This window comes from Eumetopias jubatus, unplaced genomic scaffold (assembly GCF_037043125.1).
Source record: "Eumetopias jubatus isolate StellerSeaLion01/CBP00866 unplaced genomic scaffold, mEumJub1_p1.0 scaffold_3, whole genome shotgun sequence".
NCBI lineage: Eukaryota > Metazoa > Chordata > Mammalia > Carnivora > Otariidae > Eumetopias > Eumetopias jubatus.
In genome coordinates this window covers 120,671,901-120,692,823 of record NW_028274809.1, presented here as the reverse complement: position 1 = coordinate 120,692,823, position 20,923 = coordinate 120,671,901, and positions in this window count along the sequence as shown.

Genomic DNA, 20,923 nt, shown 5'->3' with positions numbered 1-20,923 from the left:
GAACCTCTGGAGTGCCAGCATCTGCTGTGTTGTGTTTGCTGTCACCTGCCGGGTAACGCAGCATTTTCACTCCATTTTTTTAAGAAACCAATCCCTCCCACACAGAGCTAGAGGCAGCTGGTAGGGTGCGTGCCAGGGCATGGGGAGGATCATTATATCCGACGACGCACACATCTGATCGAAAGCTTACACAATCACAGCCCGTCCTGGAAAATCTACCTGCTCGTTTCACCGCCACGTGGGCGTTCCAGAAGCAGCTGACGCTTTCCACGGTAGCAGCGCGATTTCATGAAATTGCGTCTCCTGATTTGATTCCCACCTAAACATCACTTGCTCAGAAGACCAGTGACGGTGGACAGACAATTGTTGCCTCCCAGCCCACCTTCAGCTTCGTCACCCAGGTGATTTCTGTATGCGTGACCACCCTCGCCTCCAAATGAAACAAGGAAGGGAATCTGAAGGGTATGGCAGTGGGCTCGCTGGCACACCCCTGCGGCTCCCTTTTCCCTTCAGTCTAATGAATTGTTTGTCATTCTCTTCCTCCCACTCAAAAACGCTCATGCTTATGTTTTGTTATAGTTTCCAATAGGAACCATACTCATTTTCCAGGACAACCTTTCTCCAATTTCTTGCCCTAAAGCCTGATTATTTAATTGAGTCAGCAGTGGTTCTTGTTTTAAAAAACAAAGGTTTCTGGTTTTCATGGACATTCAAAACTAAATTCTTCAGTAGATCTTAATGAGATTCCGGATCATAGTTTTAATTTTGCTCATTTAACCACTTGTGTGGTTTTGTTACTGCTCTAAGAGTTTTTACATCAGTTCAAACGAGAGTAACCAAAAATGGCTAAGTCCATGTAGGATACAGGGTAAGTCAAGCAGAGACTATCTGTACCAAACAGCCAATAGCACTGAAGAGTCATTCAAAAGTGTGGCTCTGGGGGTGCCTGGGTGACTCAGTCAGTTAAGCAGCCGGCTCTTGATTTCGGCTCAGGTCATGATCTCAGGGTCCTGGGATGGGTCTCAGGCTCTGTGGGGAGTCTGCTTGGGATTCTCTCTCTCTCCCTCTCCCTCTGCCCTTCCCCCAGCTCACTCTAAATAAGTAATTACATAGTAAATAAATAAATAAATAAATAAATAAAATCTTTTTTTTAAGTGTGGCTACAAAATATTGTTAAATTTTTTTAAAAAATTAAATTAGGTAACCTGATCTCTCCGTTGTAGGTATATAGGCTATAGACAGGGGGCCTGGGGAATTGCTCAGAGTCAACTGACAGTGGTAACAGATAGGGAGCCAGCGTGGAGGCAGGGAACAAAGGGGAGTCATGTTCCTCAAAAAAATAAAAATAAAAACACCATATGATACAGTAATTGCACTACAGGGTATTTACTCCCAAAAAACAACAACAACAAAAAACTAATTCAAAAAGATGTATGCCCCCCTATGCTTATGGCAGCTTTATTTACAATAGCCACAACATGGGAGCAACCTAAGTGTCCACTCATAGATGAATGGATAAAGAAGAAGTGGTACATATAAGTGATATATATCAGCCATTTAAAAAATGAGATCTTTCCATTTACAACAGGGATGGACCTAGAGGGCATTATGCTAAGTGAAGTCAGACAGAGAAAGACAAATACCATATGATTTCATTTATATATAGAATCTAAAAAGAAAAACAAGTGAACAAACAATAAAAGCAGAAACAGACCCATAAATACAGAGAATATAAACTGATGGTTGCCTCCACAGGGAGGGGGCGGGAGTTCAGCAAAATGGGTGAAGGCGAGTGGGAGATACTGGCTTCTAGTTATGGGATGAGTAAGTCACGAGGATGAAACATACGGCATAGGGAATATAGTCAACGATACTGTCATAGTGTAGTATGGTGACAGATGGGAGCTCCGCTTGTGGTGAGCACCGCATAATGTACAGACTTATATCGCTATGTTGAAACTAACATAACATTGTGTGTCAACTATACTTCAGTAAAAAATAATAATAAATAAATAAAAAGGAGGGAATGTGGACACAGAGACAGGCACAGAGGGAGGACCAGGCAAAGACACAGAGAGAGCCATCTACAAGCCGGGAACAGCTGAGGCCCCCCAAAGCCAGGAGAGAGACGTGGAACAGATTCTCCTTCACAGCCCTCAGAAGGAACCAATCCTGCCATCACCTTGGTCTCAGACTTATGGCTTCCAAATGGTAAGACAGTATATTTCTGTTGTTTAAGCTGAAAGAAAATAAGGTGGGGGGAGTGAGTTAGGTTTTACTTTGATTACTTCTATGCCACTGGATCTGTTACAAGAAGAATGCATTACTTATGCATTACATTTAAAGAATGCATTACTTATGTAATCTACATAAGTCTACATACTGACACACATTGGTAAACATGTATATATATATGTATGTAAAAGAGAACAGTAGCTTTAAACTTTCTTATACTTCCATAAAATTCCTATAGTAGTATAATCACCCCTAGAGGCTGAAAACTCTTATTATGCTTCAGCTTGTGGGCTTCAGAAGGCTTTGTCTTTCCTTTAATGCAATGATTCTCAACCTTGGATGCACACCAGAATCAACGGGGACTTTCAAATCTCAATGTCCACGCCATATGCTGGACCAATGAAGTCAGAATCTCTGCAAGGGAAAGTGCTCCCGCCTTTTTTAAAGCTCCCCAGGCCATTTCAATGTGTGACCAAAGTTGAGAAGGAGTTTTACTCCGTAAACCCATCAAGGGGAGTGTCTATGTCTGGTTTGTCTTTATGTCCTCACAGCATCTGAGTTAGTTACTTATGTCAATATAATGAGGCGATCTGGACCCTCCCATATTCTCAGTGGGAAAAAAAAAATCGTAACAACCAGAAATTAGTAATGTGTTAGAACTAAAGCACACAGATTCATAAGTTCCAACACTGTTTCTCCCTCTGCCCCTCCACCCCATTTGTGCTCTCTCACTCTTGCTCTCTCCCACAAAAATAAATAAATAAAATCTTTAAAAAAAAAAAAAGCCTTAAGCATCTGCCTTCAGCTCAGGTCATGATCCCAGGGTCCTCGGATCGAGCCTCATATCGTGTTCCCTGCTGATCGGGGAGTCTGCTTCTCCCTCTGCTCCTCTCCCCCAACTTATGCTCTCTCTCGCTCTTGCTCTCTCTCACAAAAATAAATAAATAAAATCATAAGTTCCAACAGAGAGCATCATGCCCTTTTGATGCCATCAGGACATGCATCTTTTCATACATATACACACTCACACACACACACACATCTGTACAGACAAAATCCTGTGCTGGGTATGTCCTCTGAGCTTGAGAATTTGGTTGGGGGTTTCTTTGGTCAGGTGATAACCCAGTAGAGCAAGGTGAAAGCCCTCAACCAGCTGTGCCTTTCACTGATGTCAATGAGAATGCTGTACAAGGAATTTCTAAGTCACTGTTGAGCAGAAGGTTGCTTTGGAAGGACCCCTCACCTTCCTCATGACCGCTTCCCAAAATTGATTACATTATTCCTGAGACATTTCCCAATCTTATTTCAGACAATGAGTTCCTTGCGACTTATCAACAAGTCCTCCTGAAAAGACAATTTTGGAAATTCGAAGTTCTTCAGATATATTTTGGGTTTTTTCTTGAACATGGTGCCAAAGCCTTCCTCTACTCCCGACACACCTGGTGTTGATGGCTCCAGTGGCTTCATTTAAAATTCTGTAGCTTTAAGTGTTATTGATCCTTGGTCCTACAGGCCTGTTACAAAGGAGTTAATTCTGGGGGCAGAGGGTCCATTTTCATTAGGCAGTACACTGGAGTTACCCAGGCTTGTTACGGCTTTCTGAGCGGCTCATGCGGTTATATTAATTGCTTAGCTGTCGATCTCTTGATGACAAGATTACAGGGGCAGAATGTCTGGTGTATGAGTGGATTATAATTCCATTATAAATACCCCTGTTATGTATTAGTGAGTGAGATTAAAGATAATCTACATAGCATTCTACCTTGTGTCTTTCATTAATTGGTATGAGATCTCTGAAGCATTATTCCATTTCAAATTTCTTAGGGTGCTATTGCTTTTTCTTTTTAAATCCCATTAGGCCATAGTTTCACAACAGGTTTTGTGAAATCCTATTACTTATAGAACCTCTAAAATCAATGTTCCTATGTATTTTAAAAATCAAGAAACTCCTAATTATTTGAAAGAGTATCTGCATTCTACATCATTTAGGGGCACATATATTTTATGAGTTTATAATTACAAACAGAAAAAATAATTGTATTAAATCCCAGTGTTTTGGAGGAAAACAACATTAATCAGCTATGTAAATTATGGCATTATGAGTCAGATTATTTCCTCTTTAACAGTGTAAAAGTTGCAAACTTTTCATCAAAACAGAAACAAAGAGAGAGAGAAATTGAGATTGAGGAAAAACTATGACCCCTTTGGCATGTATCTTTTTAGGATGACATTTCAGAGCCCATCTCTGCTGGGCTGGTGTCTGCCCACCTGGCCACACAATCGTGTTTGTTCATGTCAACTCTAGCCCAGATCTGCATCATGCAACACACACATTTCCTGCTTCACTCATCCATCTGATATGTCATTCATGGTTAGAGTGGTTTCTTTCATAGTAATTGCTTACGGAAGTTGTGATAAGCCAGGCCTTCCCTTCCCTCCTGGTTCTCTCTACCAAAGTCCAGCCCACTTGCCCCCTGCCTCCCTCTACTGCTTTCGTTCCCTGGCTTCAGAAATCCTGGGAGAGACTGAGCAGGAATCCGCATCAGAGTCCCAGGATAGGAGAAACCCCTGTGCCCAAGGACAGGTTAGGTTAGCACCACGGTCAGCAACATACATGTGGGTTGCCTCCTTAACTTCTTAGAGTCTCTATCATGCTTCCTTCAATAAAGATACCACTCAACAAGTAAATGAAATGGATAAGTAAATGAAGAATAAGCCAGCAGTGAATCATGACTTTGTGTTCATGGGCACAACTATGAGTGTCTGAACAGCCCCAATTCTCTGTTGGCTCTGAAAGCTCAGGCAACTCCTCTTCCTGTGTCCCTACTTCTCCTCCAAGGGAAGTGAAAAGATCCAAGATAGGAATCAGTCCCTCACCCTGGGCCAGAAATTTCACATATGGGGGCGCCTGGGTGGCTCAGTCGTTAAGCGTCTGCCTTCGGCTCAGGTCATGATCCCAGGGTCCTGGGATCCAGCCCCGCATCGGGCTCCCTGCTCCGTGGGAAGCCTGCTTCTCCCTCTCCCACTCCCCCTGCTTGTGTTCCCTCTCTCACTGTCTCTCTCTGTCAAATAAAAAAAAAAAGATAAAAAAAAGAAATTTCACATATGGTACCTCTGTTCATTCTCAACAAGACTCTACCTTCAGAGAAAAGAACCAAGGCTCAGAGGTGTTAAATACTTTATTAAAGCCACCCAGCAAGCAAGTGGCAGAGCCAGGACTCAGCCCAGATCCACTTGATTCCAAAGTCCACGTCCTTCCTTCCCCATCATCCCATATCATTAGAGAGGGAAACTGTGGTGTGTGTGTGCCAGCCTTAACCCACACATTAAATGAAGATTTAAATGACAAGCAGCCTGAAAAATGAATTACCAGTACAGTTCACAACACTTTGCATTAAGCCATCCTTATGCTTTTATTACATATCCAAAAATAAAATTAATCAGAAAGAGTTTTATTTGTTCAGTATTTCACTTTCAGTTATGGTTTTCTTTCTTCTTTCTTTTTCTTTCTTTCTTTCTTTCTTTCTTTCTTTCTTTCTTTCTTTCTTTCTTTCTTTCTTTCTTTCTTTCTTTCTTTCTTTCACTTCTTTCTTTCTGTCTTTCTTTCTGTCTTTCTTTCTTTCATGGTCATATTTTCCCTAATTGTAATTAACGGTAAAGAAATTGGGCTTTACTTTGCCTGTTTAAGAGATGTGGGTTCATTAAAGAAAAGTCTTTTTCAGGGCACCTGGGTGGCTCAGTCGGTTAAGTGTCTGCCTTCAGCTCAGGTCATGATCCCAGGGTCCTGGGATCGAGTCCCACATCAGGTTCCCTGCTCAGCAGGGAGTCTGCCTCTCCCTCTCCCTCTGTTGCTCCCCCCTATTTATGCTCTGGGTATGTGTGTGTGTCAAATAAATAATTCTTTAAAAAAAAAGTCTTCTTCACCAAAGAATGACAGCTTCCAAAGATAGAAGAAATGGTAGAATTAGGAGGTCACCATTTTGCAACTCCCCATGAAAAAATTGATTCAGGTAAGAGCCCTCAGTGAATGCTACAAGCGTTGGGTAGAAGGTATTGGGGAGTGGGATCTTTAGTCATTACCAAAGTATCGCCCATAGGAGACTTGCCAATTTCCAAGAGAACAATCTACTGTCACAAAGGCAAGTACTGGTGGCTGACAACTCAACCAAGGAAGCAAACTCAACAATATGCACACCCTGGTGTTGTGCCTCCTGACACGATGCAGCAAGAAGTATCCAGTATCACCTATGCAGTATTTTTTCCTGATATGTTTAACCTGCATTTGACAAGCCTTTAGACCTAACTTTCAGTGCACAGGAAATTCAATAGCTAGAATGTAGAGGTAATGACACTACAAGGAAACAATTAGACTTGTGGCACATTTTACAAGACAAACTGGCCTCGTCTCTTCAGAAAATCAATATGATAACGGACAGCAGATCAATGCTTGCCTGGAAAAAGGAGCAGAGGGGATATGACTGCAGAGGGGCACAAAGGAGCTTTCTGGGGCAATAGAAATCTGCATTTTGATTGGGGTGATGGTTACACTGGTGTATACAGTTGTCAAAATTAATGAAGAATACACTTACAACTGAATTTATTATGCTTAAGTTATACTTTGATACAGTTAATTTTAAAAATAAATTATTAGTGTCCCAGAAAAAAGTGAAGCCACTGGTCCATATTTAAATTGTCTAAAGACCCATTAAAACCAGATATAATAAGAGAAGTTCAGTTAGATCTGGACTTGAAAAAAAAGGGGGACAACTAAGAAAGACATTTTGGGGATAATGAAGGGAATTGAAACATAAACTAGATGTTATCATATTAAGAAATTTAAAAATTTTTCTTCTGCTTTATAGTAGGACAAAGTTCTTATTGTCAGAAGATGCTTGTTGAATTATTTAGGAGAAGTGTCATGATGTCTGTAACTTAATGTCTATACTACAAGTTATATGTGGACATGTAGAAAGAGAAAGCAAATATAGCAAAAAGTTATCAATGGTTTAATTCTGTAGAAAGAATTCACTGATATTTATTATGCTAGGCTTTCAGCAATTCTGTACTTCTGAAATTTCTAATAATAAAAATGTGGAAAACAGTGAATGCCATGTGAGTGGTGATGGCTGTGGTTTGGAGGCAGTCTTCAGAAAGTTTTCTGGCCTTTTGGTGAGATTATCTTTTATGGCAAGGAGCCAGCCCTTTCCATTGCTTCTCCTGAAGGAGAAAGGATGCTAGCTCATCCCCAGTGAGCCTTCTGTGTCCTACTCTGTGACCTAAAAGGCTTTGGGCTCTGCCACCATCTTTCACTTCTCCCCACCACAATCTTGTTGAGAAAATACATGTGAATGGCTCTGTTAATTCCTCGAATAAATATTGCAATAAGACTAAAAAGAAAAGATAAATTCACTCCTGGAATTTCTCCATGAGAGAAGAGAGGATAGGAAAACATAGATCAAGAAGCTTTTAGCACTTACTTAAAGTTCAATGGAAACATATGTAATGCATACTTTGAAGGTAGGAGTTCTTTTTCAACATCAACCAAATGTGGTTACTAGGGTTCTGAGTGTGGAAGGCCCGTCTTGTTTAATGTGGTGACGTCTAGATGTTACTTGTGCTAAGGGAAGTGATCCCTACTCAAATTCTCCTCCCCTGGAAGGTCTAGCTCAAATTGCTTCTCTTGTACAAAATCTTTCCAAACTAATCCAAACCATGACAATCACTCCCTCTCCCAGGTCCCACCTGTTCTCATCTGTTTCAGCCTGTTTGATCCTAAGTCACCTGCTAGATTATTTAAATAGCTTACGTTTTTGCTTCCTTTCCCCCAAAGCCAGGATCAGGTTTGATGGGGATGCCCAGCACTGATTTTCCCAACATGTCCGTCTCCACCTGCACATACTGATCCATACTGTAAGTGCTTGGACAGCAGGGGCCATGGCTAAGCCCCTTTGTATTCCCAATGCGCTGCACAAGGCCTGGTTTATACATATTTGAAAAATGAGCAATGGCTTTCTTCCTATCCCTACTGTGGTCTAGAGCATAGGGCAAGGCATGGAGGAGTTTCTTGTAGAATGAATCAAAGTTACCTGGAATCGGGAAATTTGAGTGATAAAGTCTCTCTGTCTCTCTCTCTCTCTCAATCTAAATCTCTCTCTTTCTCTCTAGTTTGCATGCACATATGTTTTCTTTCTCACCCTTGAAACCCAGACACCATGTTGGCAAGAATCCCAGGATTAGAATAAGGAGTAGAGGCAAGCCATGCCTACTATCCCCTGTGCAAATCCCTGACCCATAGAATTCATAAGCATAATAAATGGTTGTTTCATGACATTGCATTCTGGGGAAATAGGTTATATAGTCACCTAAATGGAACATTCTCTTTGCTCCTCATCCTTCTCTACATCTCATCTAACATGGAAGTACCTTAGGTAGGGTTGTCAAATAAGTTACGGGTTAAATCTGAGTTTCAGATAAACAATAAATGATTCTTTTAGCATAAGTATGTCCCCAGTATTTCATGGAACATAGCTTTAAAAATATTTATTGTTTATCTGAACTTCAAATTCAGTTGGGATTCCTCTATTTTTTTTCCCTCTATTTTTATTTGCTAATTCTAGTAACACTTCCCTCGAGTCTCCACCCTGGACCTTTTCTCTATCCACCCTCACTACTGAGGGGAGTCTATCCAGTCCAAACTTTATCCTGACAACTCTGAAATTTGTATCTCCAATTCAGAAATCTGTATTAATCTCCACACCAAAACATCAGACTACCTACTTGATAATTCCACTTTTATAGCTGATAGTCATCTCAGACCTAAACAGAATTGTTGATTTGCAAGCCCTACCCACCTCCCAAACTGCTGCTCCTCAACCTTCCCCATCTCGGTGAATGGCACCGACAGTTGCTCAAGCCCCTAAGCAGAGAGTCAGCCTTGATTCCTCCCTGTCCTGGACTCTGTATCCAATCAGTCAACAAGTCCTTTTGGCTCAACTGCCAAAACGTATTTCCAGCCCATCGCTGCCTCTGTGTGTCCACTACACCCCCTCTGGATCAAGCCATACTCGCCTCTCAACTTGAACAACTGTACTGGCCACCAAGTGGCTTTCCTGCTTCCCCTCTTGCTTCTCTATAACTCCCTATAATGCACTCTCCCCACAGTAGCTAGAAGGATCTTTTTAAAGACAGATCATGTAACTCGTCTGCTAGAAATGCTCCAATGGTTCCTCACTGCACTAAAAATAAAATGCAAATATCCTTCGAGACCCTTCACGATCTATTTCCTGTACCACTCTGTCAACAGACCACCAACCTTTCTGTTCCTCAAACATCCTAACCTTCTTCCTCCCTTAGGACCCTTGGGATGTTCTGCCTGAAGAACTGCACCCAGATGGCTCATTCTTATCATTTCCGCCTCAGATCTCACATCACTTCTTCAGTTAGGCCTCCCTTACCCCGCCTCAGCCCCAATGGCTCCCAGCGCCATCAGCCTGGGGATATTTCCACCTCTAGGCAAAACCCGCTGCACTTGCACTTTGTTTTGATTAGTTTGTGCCTGTGTACCCGTTCCTGTCCTCTCACCTTGGATCTTTTTTTGAAAACAGCAGAGAGCCAGATTCTGTTAATTTCTTAATTCAATTTAAGAGTTCTATTCATTCATATATGATTTAATATGTGGTTTAACTGCCCACATTTATTGTGATGGCTCATATAAGGTGGACTTATTTCCACCGTATGATTTTTAGTTTTCTGTTTATCATGCATTTTTCATGTTTCTTTCTTCTCATTTCCTCCCTATTATCGGGTGGATATACTTTCTTTATTCTCTTATTTTATTTTCATCTTTTAGTTTGAAAAGTATATACTCGATTTTATGACTTTAGGGTTACCTTTAAAATTTTTAAGCACGTGTAACTTCAGTCTGAAGTGAGTCTATTACTCCTCCTAGAGTACAAGATCAGAATCTCAGAATCCTTTAATGCTAAACACCATTGGTTGTGCTAATCATGTGCATTATTATTTCATTCCAACTTGTCATTAAAATCTCCCAAATTCATTTTTTTGTGTGTGTTTTACAGCTAATGGTAATTTGGATTTCCCAACATGTTGACTAGCTACTTTGCCCACCCAGCTCTTTGTTTCCCACTCATTCCTTTGGGTCCAATAAGCTCCCTTGATCTGTGTGTCTAAAAATGTTTCTATTGTCCCTTAAATCTTGGGCATAACCCATGGGTAAGAAATTCTGGTGTATGGTTCTTTTTCTCAGCAGTTTGAAGATGTCGCCCAGGTAGCTGCTAGCATCTGTCATTGCTGATAAATCTGCTATCCGTCAAAGTGCTTTTCAGTCTTTCTAGTGGTTTTGAAGCTTCTCTCTGTGCTTTTGATGTTCTGTCATTATTCTCTGCTACGTCCATGTGTGGACTTATTTGTATCTATTCTGCTTAAGACTTCAATCTAAATGCTCACCTTTGCTTTTTCTTTGCTTTTCATTACTGTGACTATATTTTACATCCAAAAGAGTGTATAGACTGTATGAGTAATGAAATAAGCACCTGTGTAGCCACCACCAAATTAAGAGCTAGACCTTCACCAGTGTCTTAGAAGCCCTTGTGTGCTTTTCTCTGATCCCTTTCCTCCCTACAAGAGGTACACATCGCCTGAATTTTAAGTCAATAATTCCCATTTTGCTCGAAGTGTTGAAGGGTCTACCACAATTGTATATGTTTCTACACAACATGTTTTTTTTAATTTTGTGTATTATTTTACTTTATATTACTGGAATCAGATATTCTCTATTCTTCTATGACTTGCTTTTTTTCATTCAACATTTAGCTTTTGAGATACATCCTTATTAATGCATGTAGCTCTAGTGCATTTATTTTAAATAAGTGTATATAATTCCATTATATAGACATCCCAGAAAATAAATACTTATATAGTGAATGGATAAATGAATAACCTTACCCTCACATATCTCCCCATTTTTGACAACCGAATTTTGCTTTGAACATTAATTTTTGCTCTCTCAGTATGATCTTTTCCCAACCGTTGGCTCCAACGCAACTTCTCCATCATGCCCAGCCTAGTTCCTCAACTGGCATCTGATCCAGCTTCTCTCCACTATAATAAATCCCTGAGGTCTATTTCATTTTAAATCTAAGTTACACGTCTTTGGGCAATCTTTTGTGATTAAGCAGTTAGTCAATTACTTTTAAAAGAAGACTGGAAGGAGCATGTAACCAGATACCTAACTAGTGAGATACCCCTGGCAGATGGACACTCATCTGCTAGAGTACATCAAGTATTAAGGAGCCCACTGCTTCATAAGGACACCCATTCCACTGGTAGCTTTCACCTTGAAAGCTCTTCCTTCTATTGAGCTGAAACTCACTCCCAGTAACCTTCCACCGTTGGATGGTCATTCTGCATTCTGGGGGAGAAACTCAAGGACTCTATCCCCCTTTCACCGCATCTTCTCAAATGTCTGTGAGGTATAAGCGGCCCCTTCTGTCCCACCTCCCTCCATAAGACTTCAACCCAAGTTTTTTCCTTTTCTGTACTCACAGTTGTCTTTTCCTTTTTTGTCATCTCTTATTTAATACGATTTCTAAGCTCCCTTAGCAGGCTGATCACTCTCCTCTGAGCTCCCTCCCATCTATCAATATGATGTATGGCATGATCTTAGGAAATGATTCCCCTGACCCCAGAGATATCTCACAACTTGCAGCATTTATAATCTGTATCAGTGCCTTGTGACACTTGGTAGAATATTTTAGATGTAAACTTATACAAGAAACAGTAGAACACCAAGTAATTCCTCTATATCCATACCTTGGACATCCTTTGCTGGGTATATGTATATGGGGAAGAAACAAGCATTAAAAAATCCTAAAGGTTCTATGCTGAACAGCCATGATGAAGTTCAGGCTTCTTGTTCTAGGTGAATTTGCATGAAATAATTGATTACTTTATGTATGTTTATGTATGTATCTATCTCATTTCCCCACCAGAATTACAGGCTTGTAATAGACTGGGACTAGCAGTTAATCAAACTTTAAATGTTTTTCTTTCTGCTATAGTCTCTTAGATACTAGATGTGAGGAATGTGTTTGTTAACAGTGATAAAAATTATCCTAGTTTTTTCAGTGTGAGGGTGAGCTGACCATGAAATCTATTGCCCCATTTATTACTAATTATTAATAATAGCAGCTGACATTATTTACATTTGTACTGCATAAGTTTGATTATAATAAAATACAGAAACCCTAAAAGCATACCTCATTGCCAGAGTTAGCTGGGTACGTTATTTCGACAGTCACTATCCTGAAAGTGAAGGAAAGGTTTTGGACTAGGACCTGTGTGATCAGATCAAACCACTTTGAAATTAACTGGACATTTGAGACAGTTGACAAAGTCAAATGATGAACTGAAGAACTACCTCATGTGAAGGCATGGCTCAATTAATTTGTGCTCTGGGTAAAAACATAACCAGACAATCTTGAAAAAAAGGAAACACTGACATATTAAGACCTATTACAAAGCTATAGCAAAGAAGGTCTTTTTATTTAAATTTACTTATTTATTTATTTTTAAAGATTTTATTTATTTATTTGTCAGAGAGAGAGAGAGCACAATCAGGGGGAGTGGCAGGCAGAGGGAGAGGCAGGCTCTCCGCTGAGCAAGGAGCCCAATGCAGGACTCCATCCAGGACCCTAGGCTCATGACCTGAGCCGAAGGCAGACACTTCACTGACTGAGCCACCCAGGCATCCCGGTTTTTTTTTTTTTTAATTAAATGATGCTAGATCATAGGGAAAAGGAGATCTGGACCCTTATTTCGCACTATAATACAACAATAACAAAAATCTGAATGGATTGCAGATCCAACTGTGAAAGGTAAAAACAACAAAACTTCTGGAGGAAACCATCTCCATGATTTTGAAGGAGGCAAAGATTTCTTAAACAGGGTGCAAAAACAGTAATTATAAAAGAAAAAAACGAGTTGTACTACATGACAATAATGAATTTCATCTATCCAAAGACTCTATTAACAGAGTAAAAAGTAAATCTATATATTGGAAGAAGATATTTGCAATACAGGCTCAACAAAAGACTCACATTTGAACAGGAAAACAACTCCTTCAACTGATAGGATATTCAGTAGAAAATATGAACAAAAGACTTGAACAGAAACTTGACAAAAGAAGATATCCAAATGGCTAATAAACATATGAAAAGTGCTCAACCTTGGGGCACCCAGAGGGCTCAGTCTGTTAAGCATCTGCCTTCAGCTCAGATCATGATCCCAAACCAGCCCCACACACCCCCCCACCCCGTTGGTCTCTCTACTCAGCAGGGAGCCTGCTTCTCTCTCTCCCTCTGCCTGCCGCTCCCCCTGCTTGCGCTCTCTCTCTCCCTCTCTGTCAAATAAATAAATAAAATCTTTAAAAAAAAAAGAAAATGCTCAACCTCAATATCCACCAGGAAAATACAAACTAAAATGGTAATGTGATGTCATTTTACACCTGCCAAAGGAGCTCAAAGGAAAAACCAAATATTGCCAAGATTCAGAGCTATTACAGCTCCCACATACTTCTGGCGGGGGGGCGGTGTGTGTAAATTTGCAAGACCATTTTTGAAAACTGAACATAAACCCAATCAAAGCTGAACATATGTTTACTCCTGTATCTACTCCTAGGTATAGATACAACAAAAATGCATACTTATTACACTCAATACAATCTCAGGCAAAGTCCCAAAAGATTATTTTGTGGATATCACAAGCTAATTCTAAAGTTTATATGGAGGGGCAAAAGACCTAGAGTAGGCAACACAATTTTTAAAGAGAACAAGACTGGAGGACTGACACTACTAGCTTCAAAAGTTACCATACATAACTACTAACTTAGTAGTTAGTAATCAAAATCATGTGGTATTGGTGAAAGAATAGACAAATAAGAAAAATGGTAAAGAATGGAGAGCCCAGAAACAGATTCACACAAATAGAGTCAACTGATCTTTGAAAAAGAAGCATTAACATAGAAAGGACAGTATTTCCAACAAATGGTGCTGGGGGGAAAAAAAAAGAATCTAAACACACACCTTATACCCTTCACAAAAGTTAACTCAAAATGGATCATACACCTAATGTAAAATGCAAAATTATAAAACTCCTAGAAGATAACATAGGAGAGAATCTAGATGACCTTGGGTTTGGCAATGACTTTTTGTTCATTTTAGATACAATACCAAAGGTATAATCTGTGAAAACAATTGATAAGTTGAATCTTTCATTAAAATTAAAAACTTCTGCTCTGTCAAAGACACTTCAAGAGAATGAGAAAACAAGTCTTAAACTTAGAGAAAATAATCTCAAAATACATATCTGATCACAACTGATATCCAAAATATACAAAGAACTCTTAAAACTCAACAATCAGAAAACAAAACTCCCAATTTTAAAATGGGCAAAAGAGCCAAACAGACACCTTACTAAAGATATAACAAATAAACATAAAAAGATAATCAACATCATAAGTCAGTAAAGAGATGCAAATGAAAAAATTGAGATGTCATTGCTCAATATTAGAATGGCTAAAATCCAAACCACTGACAACACCAAATACTGATAAGCATGTGGAGCAACCAGAACTCTCACTCATTGCAAAATGGTGGGAATGCAAAATGGTACAGCCATTTGGAAGACAGTTTGGAGATTTCTTTTTTTTTTTAAGATTTTATTTATTTATTTGAGAGAGAGAGAATGAGAGACAGAGAGCACGAGAGGGAAGAGGGTCAGAGGGAGAAGCAGACTCCCTGCTGAGCAGGGAGCCCGATGTGGGACTCGATCCCGGGACTCCAGGATCATGACCTGAGCTGAAGGCAGTCGCTTAACCAACTGAGCCACCCAGGTGCCCCTGGAGATTTCTTATAAAACTAAACATGCTGTACTATATGATCCAGTTGCGCCCCTTGGTATTTACCCAAAGGAGTCGAAAACTCCTGTCCACACAAAAACCTGCACACAGATGTTTATAGCAGTTTTATTCACAATTGCTAAAACTTGGAAGCCATCAAGATGTCCTTCAGCTAGTGAATGGATAAACAAATCGTGGTACATTCCCACGATGGAATATTATTCAGCAGTGGGAAGAAAAGAGCTATCAAGCCATGAAAAGACATGACGGAACCTGAAATACATATTACTAAGTGAGAGAAGGCATTCTGAAAGGCTACATGCTCTATGATTCCAACTATATGATCTTTTGGGAAAGGCAAAACTATGAGACAATAAAAAGGTTAGTGGTTGCCAGGAGTTAGGAGGGAGAGAGGAAGGAATGAAAAGGCAGAGCACAGGGGATTTTTTAAGGCAGTGAAACTGTGCTGTATGATCCTAATGATGGATACATGTCATTATACATTTGTTAAAACCCATAGAATGTACAGCACCAAGAGTGAATGCTAATGTACATTAGGGACTAGGGACTTTGGTTGATAACGATGATGTGTAATGTAGGTTCATTAATTGTAACAAATGTATCCCTCTGTGCAAGATGTTGATAGTGAGGGGGTTATGTGTGTTGGGGGCTAAGGAGTTTATGAGATTCTCTATACTTTCTGCTCAACTTTGCTGTAAATCAGTAACTGCTCTAAAGTGGTAATTCAAAGGATGCTTTGGTCCCTGTGCTACCACGTCCTACTTATGCAACCCTGGGCAAAGGAAGTAATCTTGCTGAGTTTCCTCCTAAAACTGAAAACTAGGCAGGCTTCACGCTGCCTAATTCACAAAGCTCCTTTGATGACTGAATGAGGTAGTATCCATGGAAAATATTTGGAAGTCCTAGAAGGCTACACCTTTGCAAAGGACAATTACCGATATGAAAGTCCTTCTGCTTCTAGAGATCACCCATGAGGGCAGAGGGTCAATGACCCAGAGCCCAGCTCCATCAGTCTGGAGGCTCCCCCAGAAAATTGTTTAAGTGGATGAACCCATAAAATTTAATTTGTTAAATCATCACAGGACAGTGGACTTACTCCAAGATTGGCTTGGAGAATCATCCTAAATTAGTGTTATCCTCATGCAAACCTCCAAAAAGACACCATAAAATGCAACTTGATGTGAGTGATAAATAGGAAAAGACAGAACCTCCTGCCTAGCCTGTATTTAAGATGAACAATGAATGATAAAAAACGACAATCTGGAACGCTAAAAAGGGAAATAATTCTGTTAAGGAAAACCTGGGGCTGAGTAGCTGATTTGACAGCAGGAACTGTTGCTATGGGATCTTGCTATTCAGTTCTGATTCATTGCAAAATTTCTTACCCTTTTGTCTTTTTTTTCTCTTTCTCTGCAAGATGATTACAAGTGTTCCAATAGCAGCAAAGAGTTCCTTAACTAATCCAAGTGGAATGCACTTGTGCCACCTTGAGACTTTATCCCCTTGTCATTAGTACCAGTCTGCTCTGCCTCTGCAAAGGCAAACACCAATCAGGGAGGAGACACAGGCTCAGGAAGTTCTGAACAGGAACATCCATATACCTGAATTTATCAAAGGAAGAAATGCAGAGAGGGGGCCTAACATTGGCCACCAACGCATAGATTTGAGGATTTTTGGTCTTTTTATGTTTTGTTTTGTTTTTAGATTTGCATTTTGAGTCTACTACTCACTTCTCTGGCATTTCCTGAAGCTAGCCCTCTGAGTAAATGGTAACTGCTGCCTGGTAAGTGGGAGCTACCATGTTACGCATGCCCGGTGGCCTCCAAAGACTCGGTAAACATTGTTAACTGAGAGACAAGAAGAGCATCCTTTCTACTTGGAGTTACTTTTTTTTAAGATTTTATTTATTTATTTGAGAGAGAGAGAGAGCATGCATAAGAGCAGGGAGGAGGGGCAGAGGGAGAAGCTGACCCCACTGAGGAGGGAGCCTATAAGGGGCTCGATCCTAGGACTCTGAGATCATGGCCTGGCCCTTAACTCACTGAGCCACCAGGGTGCCGCTGGAGTTACTTTTCAAAAACGAAAAATATAATCCTATAGTCAACCTGCCAGGCATAGATACTTTTGATATGTCTTTAAAAGTTACTTATGATTTAGAGCTAATTATAACACAAAACTTGTCCAATAACCAATTTCCTCTGCTCTCCTGTGATTTCCAAATCCTGGGCTATGGCTATGACCAATCTTCTAAGAGGCTCTGGCCCTACTCTTTTAACTAGCTTAATATTTAAGCAGATGTATAATGGTTTTAAAAGAAAGTACTTTCCTCACACACACAGAGAAAAGAGATATTTGATCTTATCTATCTGGGCTCTGGCTCCTATGGTCAGGTCAGCCAAGGGGGCTGGGGCAGAGAAGTAGGCCTGCCATTTACAAGACAATTCTATTTGAATCGTGGCCAAACCACCCAAGTATGCCCCCCTGGGCCATGTGGCTGGTAATTCAGAGGTCCTTCTGGCTCCAACACTGACAGGCTGGTAGTGGATAGTTATAGAGTGTTATAGTCCCACTAACAGGCTGAAGGAAAGATGTAATGCCCACGTCATGGGTTTACTCTGATCCAGTGTCTCAATGACTTCCACACACTTTTCAGTGTCATAGCCCCACCTGCTTCTCTGCCCTCCGGTGCTGGGTGATCAATTAAAGCAATTAGCAGAGCATCTGAGGCACCCAGAAGGTCACAGTGAGGGTAGTCAGATGGAAACCCCATCAGCTGTGCTGGTGCGCTCCCACCCTTTGCTGGGGGACCTGTGATTCATCCCCTTGCAGGGAAGGTGGCCAGCCTGGGAGTTCATGTGATCGCTTCTTAGAAGCTTGTGCTTCCCACTGAGCAGAAAACAGGTGGTTGTATCCTGCTGCCCCAGCTCCCGAGCCCCACCTGGCACAGAGGCAAGGGTTTCCCTTCGTTGGAAGAGGAGGCCTGTGCTTCACCAACATATTAATGCTCTGAGTCATTATTTGCTGGGCCCCACTTCTCCCCTTAATGTGAGTGTAGAAACAGGGATGTCAGGGGGCCGGCCAGGGAGTCTTCATTTGAAGGGGTACAGAGCAGGCAGTATTCCTTCTCAGCCCTCTTCATAGTAGAGCAGTCCTCCCCACCAGTCAGGGACTCCTTCTGGAATCCCTCTGGGCTGAGGATGACTCAGCAGTGTCCCCCAAGCAGGCTCACTGAAAAGCTGCAGGGCTTCTTCAAAAGGTCAAACCCTAAGCTCTCCAGAATGGTGGCACCTTCCTTAGAGACAGCTAGTTGCTGTCCAATACCCATTCTCTCTTAGTGACAGAACTCCAGTATCACGAGAGGTGTCAATACACCCAGAAAAGAGACTACATTTCCCAGCTTTCTCTGCAGCTCCTTCCCACTGCCTGGAAGTTAGATGGCTGGTGCTCTGGCAGCCATCCTGGACCATGAGGGGACCTTGAGGAACAAAGGGCTACATACCCAAGAAAAGTTGAGTGGGAAGAACAGAAGTTCCCACATACCCTTTTATCCTCCCCCACCAAACATACACACGCAGTTTCCCCTATAATTAACATCCTGCATTCATGTAGTACCTTTGTTACAATCAGTGAACCGATACTGCGGCATTATTATTAACTGAGGTCCACCATTTACATTAGGGGTCACTATGTTGTACATGCTATAGGTTTTGACAGTGATAATAACAGGTATCTACCAGTATAGGATCAAACAGAATTGTTTCACGGGCCTAAAACCATCCTGTACTATACCTGTTCATCCCTCCCTCCCTCACCTGAAATCCCTGCCAACCACGGATCTTTTTACTGCCTCCATAGTTTTGCCTTGACCAGAATGCCATATGCTTGGAAGCACATCATATGCAGCCTTTCCAGATTGGCCTCTTTCACTTAGCAACATGCATACAAGTTTCCTCCATGTCTTTTTATGGCTTGAGAGCTCGTTTGTCTTTTATTGCTGAATAATATTCTACTGTCTGAATGTACCAGAGTTTAATTTTAGGCCCTCCTTAATTTTCTGCATTCATCTACTGGAAGATATCTGGGTTGTACCTGAATCTCTAGACTGCTGGTTTGCCCTGCAGATTTTGGCCTCGCCCCTCACTCCCGCTGGTTCATCTCTCCTACTGGTTGAGGAGGGGTGGAGGTGAGGGTCCGCTGGTATCATTGCAGTCCGACAGCAGGTGGTGTTGGGAATTGAGGCAGGAGGGACATTATGCGCATGTGCGCGCGCACACACGGACACACGCTGGTGGGTTCCTATTTCAGTCGTGTGCTGCTGACCTCGGTATCCGCCGGCTGTTCGCGTTGTCCTTCCACAGGATTTTCAACGTTCCAGGCTCAAACCCTTCTCTTGCAATCCGTGGCCTTCACTGCCACAAGACAATACTTAGCAAGGAAGGGGCATTAACACTGATTACAATCCATTTTTCTTTTCTGCTATGTTTGGAGCACATTTTGTGTAATATTTTATCTCATACATTTTTGCTGCAATTTTCCCAGTCATGATTAGCGCCACTGTAATTCTTCCTTTGTGAAAATCAGTAGCCCAATGGGGAGATTATGCTTCACAAATAAGACTAAGTCATCTGGCATTCCTCTCTAGAAGAAAGGTAACGGTGTAATCAATTCCCACCTAATTTTAAAAAATAAGACTTATGCTACTTACCCCCCCAGATTAATACTTGTAACAGCTTTTTAAAAATGATTTTATTTATTTCCTGGTCAGAGAGAGAAAGCAAGCAGGGGGAGTGGCAGGCAGAGGGAGAAGCAGGCTCCGCACTGAGCAAGGAGCTCGATGCAGGACTTGATCCCAGAACCCTGGGATCATGACCTGAGTCCAAGGCAGATGCTTAATAGACTGAGCCACCCAGATGTCCCTGTAACAGCTTTATATTGGAGGCTCTTTTGAGGAGTCCACCATCAATAAGATGGCAACCCAGAACTAGGAAAAAAAATGTATCACCAGCATGGAGTGTGATCGCCTCAATGTTAGGCCCAGGATGGTGAATTCTGCACGACCTCAGTGAGACAGCTGGATGTCCCCACTTCTCCATCTGTTGCATGTGAACCAGCACCTGCTCCCTCCTACTACTTTCTTCATGAGAAGTTGGGGATTTTAAGATATGCATATCCTTGGTCCATAATAAGTCTTCAAACTTCTTAGAGAAGTTTTATGCAAATCAACCTCTTAAAGAAAATCTTTTCCAACCATCCTTCAGAAGTTTTGTGATTTGAAACCAGAATGATCACTTTTGTTTTCTTCACTATTGTTTTGCTATTCTAAGTCCTTTTACTATAATAGCAATAAATATCCAATAGACATTTCCAAGTATTTCTGTATTATAAAGGAAAGCCACAGAAACCAGAACTTTTTCTCATTGAAAACTTTTAAATTCAATTAAATGGAGTCATTAAAAAAGAAGAAAAAAACCTCTTTTAATATAAAATATCAGTTTAGAGTTGATATGAAAAGTTAATATAAAATACAAAGTAACATCTGACTAGCAGAGTTTTCTCATTCAAAAAACTTCCAAAACACAAACAGACCCAGGGACCAAGATGTAGCAATAGCTCCGGGTGCCAAACCGGTCAGTCATTTCATGCCAGAAGAATCACTCAGGTTCCATTCTCAGCCTAAGAATTTCTTTTCAAAACACCTCTTTAAAAACACCTTCAGAAAAGGAGTGCCTGGGTGGCTCAGTCTGTTAAGTG